Source organism: Micromys minutus, assembly GCF_963924665.1.
Source record: "Micromys minutus genome assembly, chromosome: 17".
Classification (NCBI taxonomy): domain Eukaryota; kingdom Metazoa; phylum Chordata; class Mammalia; order Rodentia; family Muridae; genus Micromys; species Micromys minutus.
The window spans coordinates 53947397-53961928 of NC_137952.1; the positions used below are offsets into that span (position 1 = coordinate 53947397).

The 14532-nt window shown below is 37.7% G+C and overlaps 1 pseudogene across 1 annotated transcript; it reads left to right on the plus strand.

The window, feature by feature from the left end:
* The first annotated feature begins 13557 nt into the window (after positions 1 to 13557).
* On the plus strand, positions 13558 to 14532 carry LOC308431952 (transaldolase-like; annotated as a pseudogene). The gene has a single exon. The product of its transcript is annotated as a transaldolase-like (transcript).

A 14532-nucleotide genomic window follows, 5' to 3' on the forward strand; every position in this document is an offset into this window, starting at 1 on the left:
AGTTACTTGTAGATATTTAAGATTTTTTTTTTACTAAGATAAGAAAGTTACCTTTCTTCCTAGTTTTCTGAGAGCTTTGTCTTTTATCACAAGTTGATATTTAATTTTTATCATGTTTCTCTATCTAATAATTGGATTATGGAACATTTCCTCTTTAACTCAAGAATAGGATAGATTTAATTAACTTAAATACTGTATTAATCCTTCCAACTTGAAATAAATCCCACTTGTTTATGTTGCAATTCTCTTTAAACAATTTTGGATTTTATTTGCAAATACTTTGTGGATATTTTATAGCTATGTTCCTGAGAGACAGTGCTCTATAATTTTCATATAATATCTGTTTTTGGTATTAGCATAAAATTAGCTACATAAATAGAAAGTACTTCCACTATTTCTATTTCTGCAAGAGTTAGAGTATAAACATAATTTTATCTTTAACTATTTTGTGGAATTTAACAGTGGACCAATTGGTGTTTGGTTCTTTCTAAAGATTTAATTTATTTGTTAGACACAGAGAAATTGAGGTGCTTTACGTTTTTTGTGAGTTTTGGCATACTATACTTTTCAGAGAATTGGTCTATTTCATCCAAGTTAAGAAATTTGTAGGCATAAAGATTTTACAATATTTCTTTGCCTTCTTTTCTTTATTAGTCTGAAGATAGGCATATTTTTAAAATGTTAATAAACATAGCTTCCAATTATATTGATTTTTCTATTAATTTTTATTTTCATTTTATTTTTAATTTCTTATCTGATTATTGTCTTTTGGTGTTTTGTATTTTTGTTACTCCTTTTCTAGTTTCTAATATGGAGCTGTGGATAATTCCATTTATATATTTCTCTTTTGATATATGCAATTAATAATATTTTCTACCTAAGAATTGATTTCACTAAACTGCAAACATTCTGTAAATTTGTATCTTCATTTTTGTAATAGTTTTTTTTTATTTCTTTTAATAGCCCCTAGTGTGTTTTTAAGAGTTGTTTAGTTTAATCTGTAAGTATTTTGTGGTTTTTCAGGTATCTTCTGTTTTGGTTAATTTTTTGGTATGAGAGGAGATCTTATCTGATTTCTACTTTTCAAAAAGGGTGTGAGGATTTTTTTGTTGATACTATTGTTTTTTATTTTTTATTTTTGGTTGGTTGGTTGATTGGATAATTATTTTTCACTTTTTGCCTAGGATATAATATATCTTGTAATTTTCTATTTTTCTTTTCTTTTTAGAATAATGTGGTGTTTTTATGATTGGATGGCATAGTCTACTGATATTATGTATGTTCAGTCAATTCTATTCAGGCTATCTTTGCTTTTGGCAAACATGTTTGCTGGATCCTTCCACTTCTAAGTAGATTATTATAGGAATTTTTATTCTTTTTTTTTTATCTTTAGATCTGCATGAACATTTACAACATGTGTTTTGAAAATAATTTGTAATATACAAAAATGTGAATATTACTAATCCTTAGAGAATTTGACATTTAGACATTTTATGATGTCTCTTTTTATCTATGTAAACTTTTGCTCTGAACTCTACTGATACCAACACAATACCTATCTTTTCCTCCAGATGTGTGTTAAAAGGGCATACACTTTTTATAGAGAGTTGGGAATGAAATCTGTCAGTACTTTCTAGTTGTTTTAGTATTGTTTTTCTACATTTGACATTTTTTCTTCCTGATTTTAATTGGTTATTTTATTCTTTCAGTTTTACACCCTTTCCTAGCAAAGCAATTGTATTTACTTATTGTTTTGTTAAGTTCTTTTCCAAGACTTTCAAATTTGCAAGTATTCCAAAGCTGCATTTTAATAATGTTGTAGGATACAAGAGATGCTAAGAACTCACAGTAACAAAGTTAATCCTTTGCATCACTCTAATCAATAGTTCACTTATAGATCTGTTGATATCTGAAGGAATTGTTGAGTTAACTGAGAAAGAAAAATGATAGTTTCATTTCCTTTTCAATTCTGTCTTGTTTGGTTTTGTCATTGCTTTATGTTTCTTAGCCATATCATCTCCCTTTAAAAAAATCTTTTTAATAAGTTTTTATTTATTTTACATCTTGATTGCAACTTTACCACCCCCATCCCAGTCATGCTCTTACAAATTCTTCACTCAGTTACCCTTCCCTTCTGAGAAAAGAAAGTCTGCCTTGTTTACCACCCTTTCTTGGGACATCTAATCCCAACAAGAATAGGTACATCCTCTCCCATTGAGGCACAACCAGACAATCTAGTTACAAGAAAGGGAACAATTATAGGCAACAGAGGCTGAGAAAATCCTCTCCAATTGTTAGGGGACCCATATGAAAACCAATCTCCTCCAAATATATAGCAGGCCTAGGTCCAGCCCTGTATGATCTTTGGTTAGTGGTTCAGTCTTTGTGAACTCCCATGATCCCAGGCCAGTTGACTTTGTAATTCTTCTGGTGGTGTTCTTGACACTTCTGGTTTGTTCAATTCTACCCTCTGTTCTTTCACAAGACTCCCTGAGCTTTGCCTGAGCTTTGGCCATGGGTCTCTGCATTTGTTTCTATCTGAGAGTGAATTAAGTCATCAGGAGGCAGTTGTAATAGGATTCTGTCTGAAAGCAGAGTAGAGTATCATTAATAGTGTTAGAAATTGGCTCTCTCACAGGAGATAAGTCTCTGAAGAATTTCTGATGATGGCAAGGATGTGGAAAAAGAAGAACACTCCTCCATTGTTGGTGGGATTGCAAGCTGGTACAACTACTGTGGAAATAAGTGTGGTGGTTCCTTAGAAAATTGGACGTAGTACTACCTGAAGAACCACCTAGGCATATATCCAAAAGACGCTCCAACATAGAACAAGGACACTATGTTCATAGAAGCCTTATTTATTATTTCCAGAAGTTGGAAATAACCCTGATGTCCTTCAACAGAAGAAGAGATACAGAAAATGTGGTACATTTACACAATTGAGTACTACTCAGCTTTTAAAAACAATGAGTTCATGAAATTCATAGACAAAGAGATGGAATTAGAAAATATTGTCCTGAGTGAGGTAACTCAGTAACAAAAGAACACACACAGTATGCACTCACTGATAAGTGGATATTTGCTCAAAAGTTTATCATACCCAAGATACAATTCACAAGCCACATAAAACTCAATAAGACCAACTGAAGCATGAGTACTTTAATCCTACTTAAAAGGGGAGGGGGAAAAAGGGAAGAATGACAGGAAATTTTCCAACTGCCCTCTTATAAAAATGGTTTAGACTCTTTTCTATTGAAATTTGGGACTTACAGTTAATACATTTCTCCTTTTTTTACTCAAATCCAAATTTCAATAAGTTTTTTTTTTTTTTAAGTAGAACTATGATATGTCCAAATAGACTCAACTGTTTAAACGCTTGGTTTCCAGCTGGTGTTGTTGTTTGGGATGTGATAGAAATTTTTTTATTTAATTTTTATTTTCAATTTATTTTTTTACAACATTATTTTACAAAACAAAGATAAATGTACAGATTTTAAGCATTTTTTGCATAAAACTTTACAATACATTTTTGTAACTACTTTTTTTCAGATTTTAAAATAATTTTTACATAAAACTGTATGAATATATTTTTTAGCCAGTACCTGATTTTTTTAAAGGCTTGATAGTATGCATTGAAAACTTAATAGTTACAATGAGCATAAAGTACATGTAAAACAAAATGTAACATGGAAATAGTCAAAGTATTCTTGTTGTATACAGATTTTTTTGTTTTGGTTTGTTTGTTTTGTTTTCTTTATTTCTTGGACTTCATACAGTCTGTGAGTTGTTTCTGGGCAGTGCGAGCCTCTGGGGTTAGCATCCCATTATAAGTGACTGCATATTATGTCTGTTCTTTTGTGACTGGGTTATCTCACTCAGAATGATATTCTCTAGATGCAGCCATTTTCTTAAGAATTTAGTCAAGTCATTGTTTCTGGTGGCTGAGTAGTATTCCATTGTGTAAATGTACCACAATTTTTGTATCCATTCATCTACTGAAGGACATCTGGGTTATTTCCAGCTTCTGGCTATTATAAATAGAGCTGCTATGAACATTGTGGTACATATATCTTTGTTGTGTACTAAGGTGTCTCTGGGGTATATGTCCAGAAGTGGAATAGCTGGATTTTCAGGTAGTATTATGTCCAATTTTCTGAGGTATCGCCAGACTGATTTCCAGAGTGGTTGTATTAGTTTGCAACCCCACCGACAGTGGAGAAGGGTTCCTCTTTCTCCATAACCTCGCCAGCATCTTTGTCATCTGAATTTGGATCTTGGCCAATCTGACTGGTGTGAGAGGGAATCTCAGTGTTGTTTTGATTTGCATTTCCCTGATGGCTAAAGATGTCGAGCACTTCCTCAAATATTTCTCAGCCATTCGATATTCTTCAACTGAGAACATTTTGTTTACCTCTGTACCCAATTTTTTAATAGGGTTATTTGATTCTCTGGTGTCTAGCTTTTTGAGTTCTTTGTATACCTTGGATATTAGGCCTCTATCTGATGTAGAGTTGGTAAAAATCTTTTCCCATTCTGTTGGCTGCCGTTTTGTTTTCTTGACAATGTCCTTAGCATTACAAAAACTTTGCAATCTCATTAAGTCCCATTTGTTAATCTTTGACCTTAGAGCTGGAGCCATTGGTGTTTTGTTCAGAAAATTTTCTCCTGTGCCTTTATGTTCTAAAGTTTTCCCTACTTTCTCATCTAATAGTTTCAGTGTATCTGGTTTAATGTGGAGATCTTTGATCCACTTACACTTGAGCTCTGTACAAGGAGATAAGAAAGGGACTATTTTCATTCTTTTGCATGTTGAATGCCAGTTGGACCAGCACCATTTGTTGAATAGGCTGTCCTTTTACCATTGAATGTTTGTGGCTCCTTTGTCAAAAATCAAGTGACCATATATGTGAGGGCTCATTTCTGGATCTTCTATTCTATTCTATTGATCCACATGCCTATTTCTGTACCAGTACCATGCAGTTTTCAGCACAATTGCCTTGGAATATAGCTTGAGGTAAGGGGTAGTGATTCCTGCAGATGTTTTCTTGTTGTTGAGGATGGATTTCGCTATTCTAGGTCTATTGTTGTTCCATATGAAATTGCACATTGATCTTTCCAATTCCATGAAGAACTGTGTTGGAATTTTGATAGAAATTGCGTTGAATCTGTAGATTGCTTTTGGTAGGATGGCCATTTTTAAAATGTTGATCTTTCCAATCCATGAATATGGGAGATCTTTCCATTTTCTGAGATCCTCCTCAATTTCCTCCTTTAGAGGTTTGAAGTTCTTGTCATACAGGTCCTTCACTTGATTACTTAGAGTCACACCAAGGTATTTCATAGTTTTTGTGACAATTGTGAAGGGTACATTTCCCTAATTTCTTTCTCCACATGTTTGTCCTTTGAGTATAGGAAGGCTACTGATTTGTTTGAGTTGATTTTGTATCTAGCTGATTTGTTTATCAGCTGTAGGAGTTCTCTGGTGGAGTTTTTGGGGTCACTTAAGTACACTATCCTGTCATCGGCCAAGAGTGATGTTTTTACCTCTTCCTTTCCGAATTGTATCACCTTGATCTCCTTTTGCTGTCTAATTGCTCTGGCCAGGATTTCTAGTACTATGTTGAATAGGTAGGGGGAGAGTGGGCAGCCTTGTCGAGTCCCTGATTTTAGTGGGATTGCTTCAGGTTTCCCACCATCAAGTTTGATGTTGGCTGTTGGTTTGCTGTATATTGCTTTTATTATGTTTAAGTATGGACCTTGGATTCCTGTTCTTTCCAGGACTTTTAACATGAAGTGGTGATGAATTTGGTCAAATGCTTCCTCAGCATCTAGTTAGATGACCATGTGATTTTGTTCTTTGAGTTTGTTTATATGGTGGATTACATTGATGGATTTCCTTATATTAAAGAATCACTGCATCCCTGGGATGAAGCCTACTTGGTCATGATGAATGATCATTTTGATGTGTTCTTGGATTAGGTTTGCAAAGATTTTGTTGAGTATTTTGCATCAATGTTCATAAGTGAGGTTGGTCTGAAGTTCTCTTTCCTTGTAGGGTCTTTATGTAGTTTAGGTACGAGGTTTATTGTAGCCTCAAAAAATAAGTTGGGTAGCATTCCATCAGATTCTATCTTTTGGAATAGTTTGGAGAGTATTGGTGTTATATCCGCAATGAATGTCTGATAAAATTCTGCACTGAACCCGTCTGGACCTAGGCTTTTTATGGTTGGAAGGCTTTTGATGACTTCTTCTATTTCTTTAGGTGTTATAGGGTTATTTAGATGGTTTACTTGGTCCTGGTTTAACTTTGGGATCTTGTATTTGTCTAGGAATTCATCCATTTCCTCCACATTTTTCAATTTTGTGGAGTATAAATTTTTGTAGTAGGATCTGATAATTTTTGAATTTCCTCAGTTTCAGTTGTTATGTCTTCACTTTCCTTTCTGATTTTGTTAATTTGTATACTCTCTCTTTGCCCTCTAGTTAGTCTGGCTAGGGGTTTATCAATCTTGTTGATTTTCTCAAAGAACCAACTCTTGGTTTTGTTGATTTTTTCAATGGTTCTTTTTGTTTCTATTTGGTCTATTACTGCCCTAATTTTGATTATATCTTGCCGTCTACTCTTCTTGGGTATATCTGCTTCCTTTTTTTCTACGGCTTTTAGCTGTGCTGTCAGGTTCCTGATGTAAGCTCTCTCCTGTTTCTTTTTGGAAGCACTTAGGGCTATGAGTTTTCCTCTCAGTACTGCTTTCATTGCATCCCATAGGTTTGGGTATGTTGTGTTTTCGTTTGTGTTGAATTCTAGAAAGTCCTTAATTTCTTTCTTTATTTCTTCTTTGACCCTGCTATCGTTTAATAGAGCGTTGTTTAGTTTCCATGTATGTGTGGGCTTTTTGTTGTCTTTGTTGTTGTGAAAGACCAGCCGTAGACCATGGTGATCTGAGAGGATGCATGGGAGTATTTCAATCTTCTTATATCGATTGAGGCTCGTTCTGTGTCCAATTATGTGGTCAATTTTCGAGAAGGTGCCATGGGGTGCTGAGAAGAAGGTGTATTCTTTTACTTTAGGATGATATGTTCTTTAGATATCTATTAATTTTATTTGGTTCAAAGTCTCTGCTAGTTTTGCAGTGTCCTTTTTCAGTTTCTGTTTCCATGATCTGTCCATTGATGAGAGTGGGGTATTAAAGTCTCCCACTATTATTGTGTGGTGAAATGTAGTTTTTGGGCTTTAGTAGGGTTTCTTTTATGAATGTGAGTGCTTTTTTATTTGGAGCATATATGTTAAGAATTGAGAGTTCCTCCTGACATATTTACCAGGTAATGAGTAAAAAGTCTCCTTCCTTATCTTTTTTGTTAACTTTTGGTTGTAAATTTACTTTATTTGATATTAGAATAGCCACTCCAGCTTGCTTCTTGGGGCTGTTTGCTTGGAGGTTTTTTTTCCCACCCTTTTACTCTGAGATAGTGTCTGTCTTTTTCTCTGAAATGAGTTTCCTGTATGCAGCAAAAGGCTGGATTTTGTTTATGTATCCAGTCTGATAGCCTATGTCTCTTTATTGGGGAGTTGAGTCCATTTATGTTAATAGATATCAAGGAATAGTTTTTTTCTGTTTCCTGCCATTATTGCTTTTGTGGGTTGAGTTGTATCTGTGTCTTTTTTTTTTTTTTTTTTTTTTTTAAGTTTTCTTGTTTAGGAGTTTCCTTGTTTTTACTAGGCTGTATTTTCCCTCATTGTATTGGGTTTTATACCTATAATTCGTTGTAGTGCTGGGTTTGTGGTCAGATATTGTGTAAATTTTGATTTGTCTTGAAATATCTTCATCTCTCCATCTATGGTGATTGATAGTTTTGATGGGTATAGCAACTTGGGCTGGCACTTGTGCTCTCTTAGGGTGTGCATGATGTCTGTCCAGGCTCTTCTAGCTTTCATAGTCTCTGTTGAGAAATTGGGTGTGATTCTGATTGGCCTGCCTTTATATGTTACCTGACCTTTTTCTCTTACTGCTTTTAGTATTCTTTCTTTTCTTTGGGCACTTGGTGTTTTGACTATTATGTGTCGGGAGGTATTTCTTTTCTGGTCCAACCTATTTGGAGTTCTGGAGGCTTCTTTTATGCTCTTGGTCATCTCATTCTTGAGGGTAGGGAAGTTTTCTTCTACGATTTTGTTGAAGATATTTACTGTGCCTTTTAGTTGATACTCTTCTCCCTCTTCTATTCCTATTATCCTTAGGTTTGGTCTTCTTATTGTGTCTTGGATTTCCTGGACATTTTGGGTTAGATGCTTTTTGTTTTTTGCATCTTCTCTGGCTTTTTTGTCTATGTTTGCAATGTTGTCTTCTGCCCCTGAGATTCTCTCTTTGATCTCTTGTAATCTATTGGAAATGCTTGCTTCTGTGACTTCTGATTCATTTTTTTTGGTGTTCTGCCTCTAGGGTTATCTCTTTTAGTGTTTTCTTCATTGTGTCAATTTCCGTTTTAATTTCCCTCTTCCATTCCTTTGGTTTTTTGGTTCTGTTTTCCTCTAGTTCTTTGAGTTCTTTGAGTGTTTTTCATGTTTCCTCTTTAAAAGCTTCTGAATATTTTTGCTTTTCCTCATGTTCTTGTTTAAGTATCTCTATCAGCATCTTGAGGTATGATTTCAGGTCTGTGTCTTCTTTTTCTGGAGTATTTGGAATTCCAATGTTTGCTGTTATGGGAGAGCTGGGTTCTGGTGTTGCCTGGTTTTCTTGGTTTCCTTAGGATATACTATTTCTCTTTCCTCTTGCCATTTTGTTGTCAGTGATATGTTCTCGCCTTTCCCTTGTATCTGGTCTGTGTCCCTGGATCTCCACTGGTCCAGGTTGCAGATGGGCCCAGCCCTGTTCTATGCCTCAGGGTCACCGGGTGGGAACAGATGTTCCAAAGTTCTGTTTGTGGTCCCTGGATCAGGCAGGTCAGAAGGTCGTTCTGTGTGCGCACTCAGCAGAAATCTCTGTGCTTCCTGGCCTCCCAGATCTTCCACTCACCAGTTTCTCAACCCCTAGGGGCTGGCGGTTTGCGTGGCAGATGGGCCGGGCTCTGTTCTGCACTCTCGTGATAGAAATTTTTGATATGGGACTACATAGTAAATTCAGGGTGATTAGAGAGTGGTATGAAGTTTACAATAGTGATGGTACTTTGAGATTAACAGAGATTGTTTTGATTTTGGGTGAGTTTAAGTTAAGGGTGATAAAATGTTGTGCACTCAATAAAAGCCACAAACCCAATGATTTCTGGTTCCTTGTCTTATGCTCAAGAAAAATTAGGAATCATTGCCATGGAGTGATAAAAGCAAACATATATGTGGAATTACCACAGATGATTAACTGAAAGCATAATTCATAAGACCTTCCCTGAACATGGGCAACAGCAGCCAATGGACTGAAATTCTGTACTGAATAAAAATGGTAAAGGAACGAAACCAGCATACCCCTTACTCTAATTTCTGATTCACTAAGATGTAACTAGCTCCTACTGTAATGAACAGGAAAGAGCTCATTCCCCTCAGAAGACCCCCTCCCATAGTAATAAATCCAGATCCATGAGACCAAAGATGTATTTGATCAAACCAATGAAAATGGTAACTGAAATAACTATTGTGCTAAGAACAGAAGTCACATGCAATATATGGTGACACTGTTATCATTAACTGTGCCAGAGGGTCGCTGAACCTTTTTATATGTAACTGGCCCTACCAGGGTTTTAAAACATAAATCATTGCCTCAGTATCTACCATGAACTTAATAGAATGGCCTCCTATGGATAGTGACCAAGGTCATTTAGAGGCCTAAGTGGGTAGAATCCTGGCTTGTTCATTCCAATTTTCTCTCTAGCTCCATTGCTGGGGGCCACAGACTAGCCCATGTATGCTCTTTGGTTGGTTGATTAGTCTCTGGGAGCTCCCAGGAGTCCAAATTAGTTAATACTGTTGTTTCAATGGGTTTTCCACCTCCTTCAGCTCCTTAAATCTGTCTCCTAACTCTTCCATAGGTAGCCCCAACTTCAGTTCAGTGGTTAACTGTTAAGTATCTGTATCTGTCTCAGTCAGCTGCTTGTAATGCCTCTCAGAGGACAGTCATGCTGGGTTCCCATCTACAAGCACAAGATGGCATCAATAATAGTGACAGGGTTTGGTGCCTGCCCATGAGATGAATCCAAAGTTGGGTCAGTAACTGGATGGCCTGGTTCATGGTTGTCCCTAAGTTTCTTTTAGACAGGAACAATTTGATCAAGAGTTTTGAACATAGGCTGGTGACCCCATCCCCATCCCATCACTGGCACCATGTCTATCTGGAGGTGGTCTCTTCATGTTCTATCTCCTCTCTGTTGGGCATGTTGAATAAGGTCATCAACTGTTGAGTCTTAGGAGCCTTTCATATGCCAAGTCTCTGAGAATTCCTAGAGGTTTGTTCCCTGTCCCCAACTCCCACAGCCTCATATTTTTATTTATTCTTCTGGACCTCTGGGCTTCTCTCTTGCCCCTCCCCCCAATACCTGATCTTGCCCCTCTTTTACTCTCCTTCTCCCCTCTCTCACCCAGGACTCTCCCCACCTTTGCCTCCTGTGACTATTTTGTTCCTCAGAGTACAATCTTACAGGTATTTTCTATATAATCTGAGAACCAGGATAATACCACTCATGTAACACAGGCTTTTTGGAAGCTCATACCTAAGACTAGCATCCAGTCTCCACTAAGTTTTTTTTTTAATTTTATTAGATATTCTCTGTATTTACATTTCAAATGTTATACCCTCCCCTCCCCTACTTTCCTCTCTCCTTTCCCTCAACTTGATTCCATGAAGGTGCCCCCTCTCCCAATCACCCTCTTCACCACAGTGCCTTGGCTGCTGCTGCTGTTGTTCTTCCCATGAGAGTGCAAATCTTTCAGCTATTTCAGTCCTTTCTCTAGCTCTTTCATTGGGGTCCTCGTGTTCATTCTGATATTTAGCTGGAAGCATCCTCATCTGTATCTATATGACTCTGGGAGAACCTCTGAGGAGACATCCATGTCTGGTTCTGCAAGTAAACACTTCTTGGCATCAGCAGTAGTGCTTGAGTTTAGTGGCTGCATATGACGTGGTTCTCCAGGTGAGGCAGTCTCTGTAGAACTTTTCTTCATTCCCTGCTCCTTTATTTGACCTTGTATTTCCTCCTGTTTTGTTCTCCCTTCTAAGAAGGACTGAGGCATCCACATTCTGGTCTTCCTTCTTTTTGAGCTTCATAAGTTCTGTGGATGGTTTCTTGGGTATTCCACAGTCTCCACTAAGTTAAAGTGAGCTCCATAGACAGGCAAGGTTTCTTTTCCCTGTGACAGCCAACAAAGGCGAATGAACAAAAAACAGAAATAGCCACAAAAAGACTCCCCAACCTCCCAGGCAGGATTTGCCCACCATGCATTTAGTCACGCACACATTTACATGATTGAACAACCACTGATTCAAACAAAGCTGAAGCCATGTTTCTGGTAAGAGCCAGAATGCAGAAACTAGGTTCTCCAAATACCTGGATTAGGTATTTCTCTCCTAAATACTAAGAAGGGTCCACAAGAAGCTGATCCTTCTCCCTAAGAAGGTTCTCCCAAAATTCCTGACCTTTTGAACCACAGGATTCCAGGAAGGGTCTAGAAAAGAGGCACCCCTGTTGAGAAAAATGATTGAGTGTGTATGGGGGTCTAGTTATGACTCTACAGTTGTGTGGAAAAGAATTGTCTGAAAACAGAAACCCAATTTATGACTAACCACTATTGTCTAAGAAAACTGTCTTGTTTGGTTATGTTGCCTTGTCCACAGGAGTAGAAATAGGGGAGAGTTGCACATTATTTATAAAGAAACAAGGTATCACACATTTTGCTTGCTAGAAGAGGCAAAATGTTACCACAGTGGGTGGCCAAAGTCTAGCAGCTTCATAGAAGACCCATCATTTTCTCTTTCTTTCCTCAGAGAATGACAGTACTCAATGTAAATAAATTCAGGAACATATTATCACTAGGCAGATGACTCCTCAGGGCAGTGGAATCAGAGAGCCCCTCAGCTATATAACTCTGATGAAGAAAGAATAAGGAATAAGCTGGAATCACAATCAGAATGTAATTAAGGACCAGCAAACCTGAAAAACCACTGGAAATAGTTCAAATAGCAGTTCTATTTATTGCCATGATAACTCAGCAGATCATTTAGAGCACAGTGACAGACAGCATACCCCACTGGTCTGAAAGTTCATGTGAAGTTCTGCTGGGCCAGAGTAGTGTCCTAGGGCTATCAGAAAAACCCTACAGTTTCCCGTCTATGCAGAGCTTCACATATGGCTACTAGGCAAGTAACATGGCTTAGGTCATTATAAACAGTTATCCTATAGTAGTTCTTATTCTCATTGTAGATCAGAGATATCCATGTTGCACAGCATTCTTGTTGCTATATTCTGTTGGTCACATATTTCAGTGGGAAGAGAAAAATGGCATTGGTGCAGAGCAGGTTTGAAACTTGCTTTGCTTTGTCATCAGTATCTCAGGAAGTCTGCTGGCTGGGCTTATAGCCAACATAAATGCTGGTGGTTCTGTCAGGATGTCAGGAGCTGGCAACATTTTTCATATGTATGTATGTGTACACACACACACACACACACACACACACACACACACACACATATATATATATATGCCTCAAAAGAATCCCATGAAGAGTCTTCCTCTAGATTCCCTTAATGTTTTCTGCTTTCTTATCCCTTACCCACCTTTCTCAAAAGACCCAGCATTTTTACTTCTTATCAGGTTAACAGTCACCTATCTGAACTTTCAATGTTATTTCTACATGATGATACATAGGCCAGCATGTCTGATTTTTCATTATTCCTATTGTTTTCTGATCCCTATGCAGGAATAATTCACTAGAGATTTTAAGAAAAACAAAAACAATAAAATGTGTATGAGAAGGGAATCCTGACTTACTTTCAGTTTTTATTCCATTTAGACCCTAAAACGTTGAATATGATCTACTCACATTGGAGATCTTATTCTTTCCCACTTAATTTTAAAATGTTGAAATCCTCCCAAAATACTCACTGAAATACGCAAAACAATAACTGACAATAGCCTTATAGCTCATTCAATCAAGCGGATATCAAAGCAGACTAGATCTCTCATATGATATAAAATCATATTTTATAGCCCACTAGATCTTCTAGAGTAGATGAACACTTGGTAAATAAATGAATAGATAGCCATCCAAGGAAAGGGTGGTGCAAGTGTGTGTGTATGTGTGTGTGTGTGTGTGTGTGTGTGTGTGTGTATGTGTGTGTGTGTGTGTGTGTGTGTGTGTGTGTGGAGGCGGTAGTGTGCGCATTTGCATGCTGCTTCTAGGCTTTCATGTACACTTTTTGGGATATCATCTTGTTCCCACAGCTATATTTTTGAAGCTGGAAAGTATTGTCTCACACAAATATACATTAAGACTCAAATTTTAAAGACTTAGATTCTTATAGGAATTAAAATTGTTCCACATTTAAAATTTAAATTTACACCTCAGCTGTGACCTCTTAGCCATGTCAGGGTCCTGGCAAAGTGCCAGAAGATGGAATCCACCTTGGACCAGCTCAATCAGTTCACTACCATGGTGTCCAACATGAGTGAGTTCAATGCCATCAATGAGTACAAGTCCCAAGATGCCACCACCAATCCATCCCTGATCCTGGCGGCAGCACAGAGGCCTGCGTACCAAGAGCTGGTGGAGGAGGCCATTGCCTAAGTCAAGAAGCTGGGTGGGCCACAAAAGGAGCAGATTAAAAATGCCGTTGATAAACTTTTTGTGCTATTTGGAGCAGAAATACTAAAGAAAATTCCAGGCCATGTATCCAGAGAAGTTGATGCAAGGCTTTCCTTTGATAAGGATGCAATGGTAGCTTGAGCTAGGTGCCTCTTTGAGCTTTAAAAAGAAGCTGGGATCAGAACGGATAAAATTCTCATGAAGTTATCATCGACCTAGGAGGGAATTCAGGCTGGAAAGGAGTTGGAGGAGCAGCATGACATACACTGCAACATGACAATACTTTTTTCCTTTGCCGAGGCTGTGGCTTGTGCTGAAGCAAGTTCATCTCTCCCTTTGTGGGGCGCATCCTTGACTGCCATATGGCAAACACAGACAAGAAATCCTGTGAACCCCAGGACCCTGGGGTGAAGAGTATAACAAAAATCAACAACTACTACAAAAAGTTTGACTACAAAACCATTGCACTGAGTGCCTCCTTCCATAACAGGGTGAGATCAAAGCACAGGCAGGCAGTGATTTCCTTACCATCTCACCTAAGCTCCTGGGGTAGCTGCTTGAGGAAAACAGCAAGCTGGCACCTACGCTTTCCATCAAAGTGGCCCAGACCAATGACTTAGAGAAGATACATCTGGACGAGAAGGTTTTCTGTTGGCTGTACAATGAGGGCCAAATGGCTGCGGGGAACCTCTCTGATGGGATCTGCAAATTTGCTGCTGATGCCATAAAGTTGGAGTGGATGCCCACGGAATGA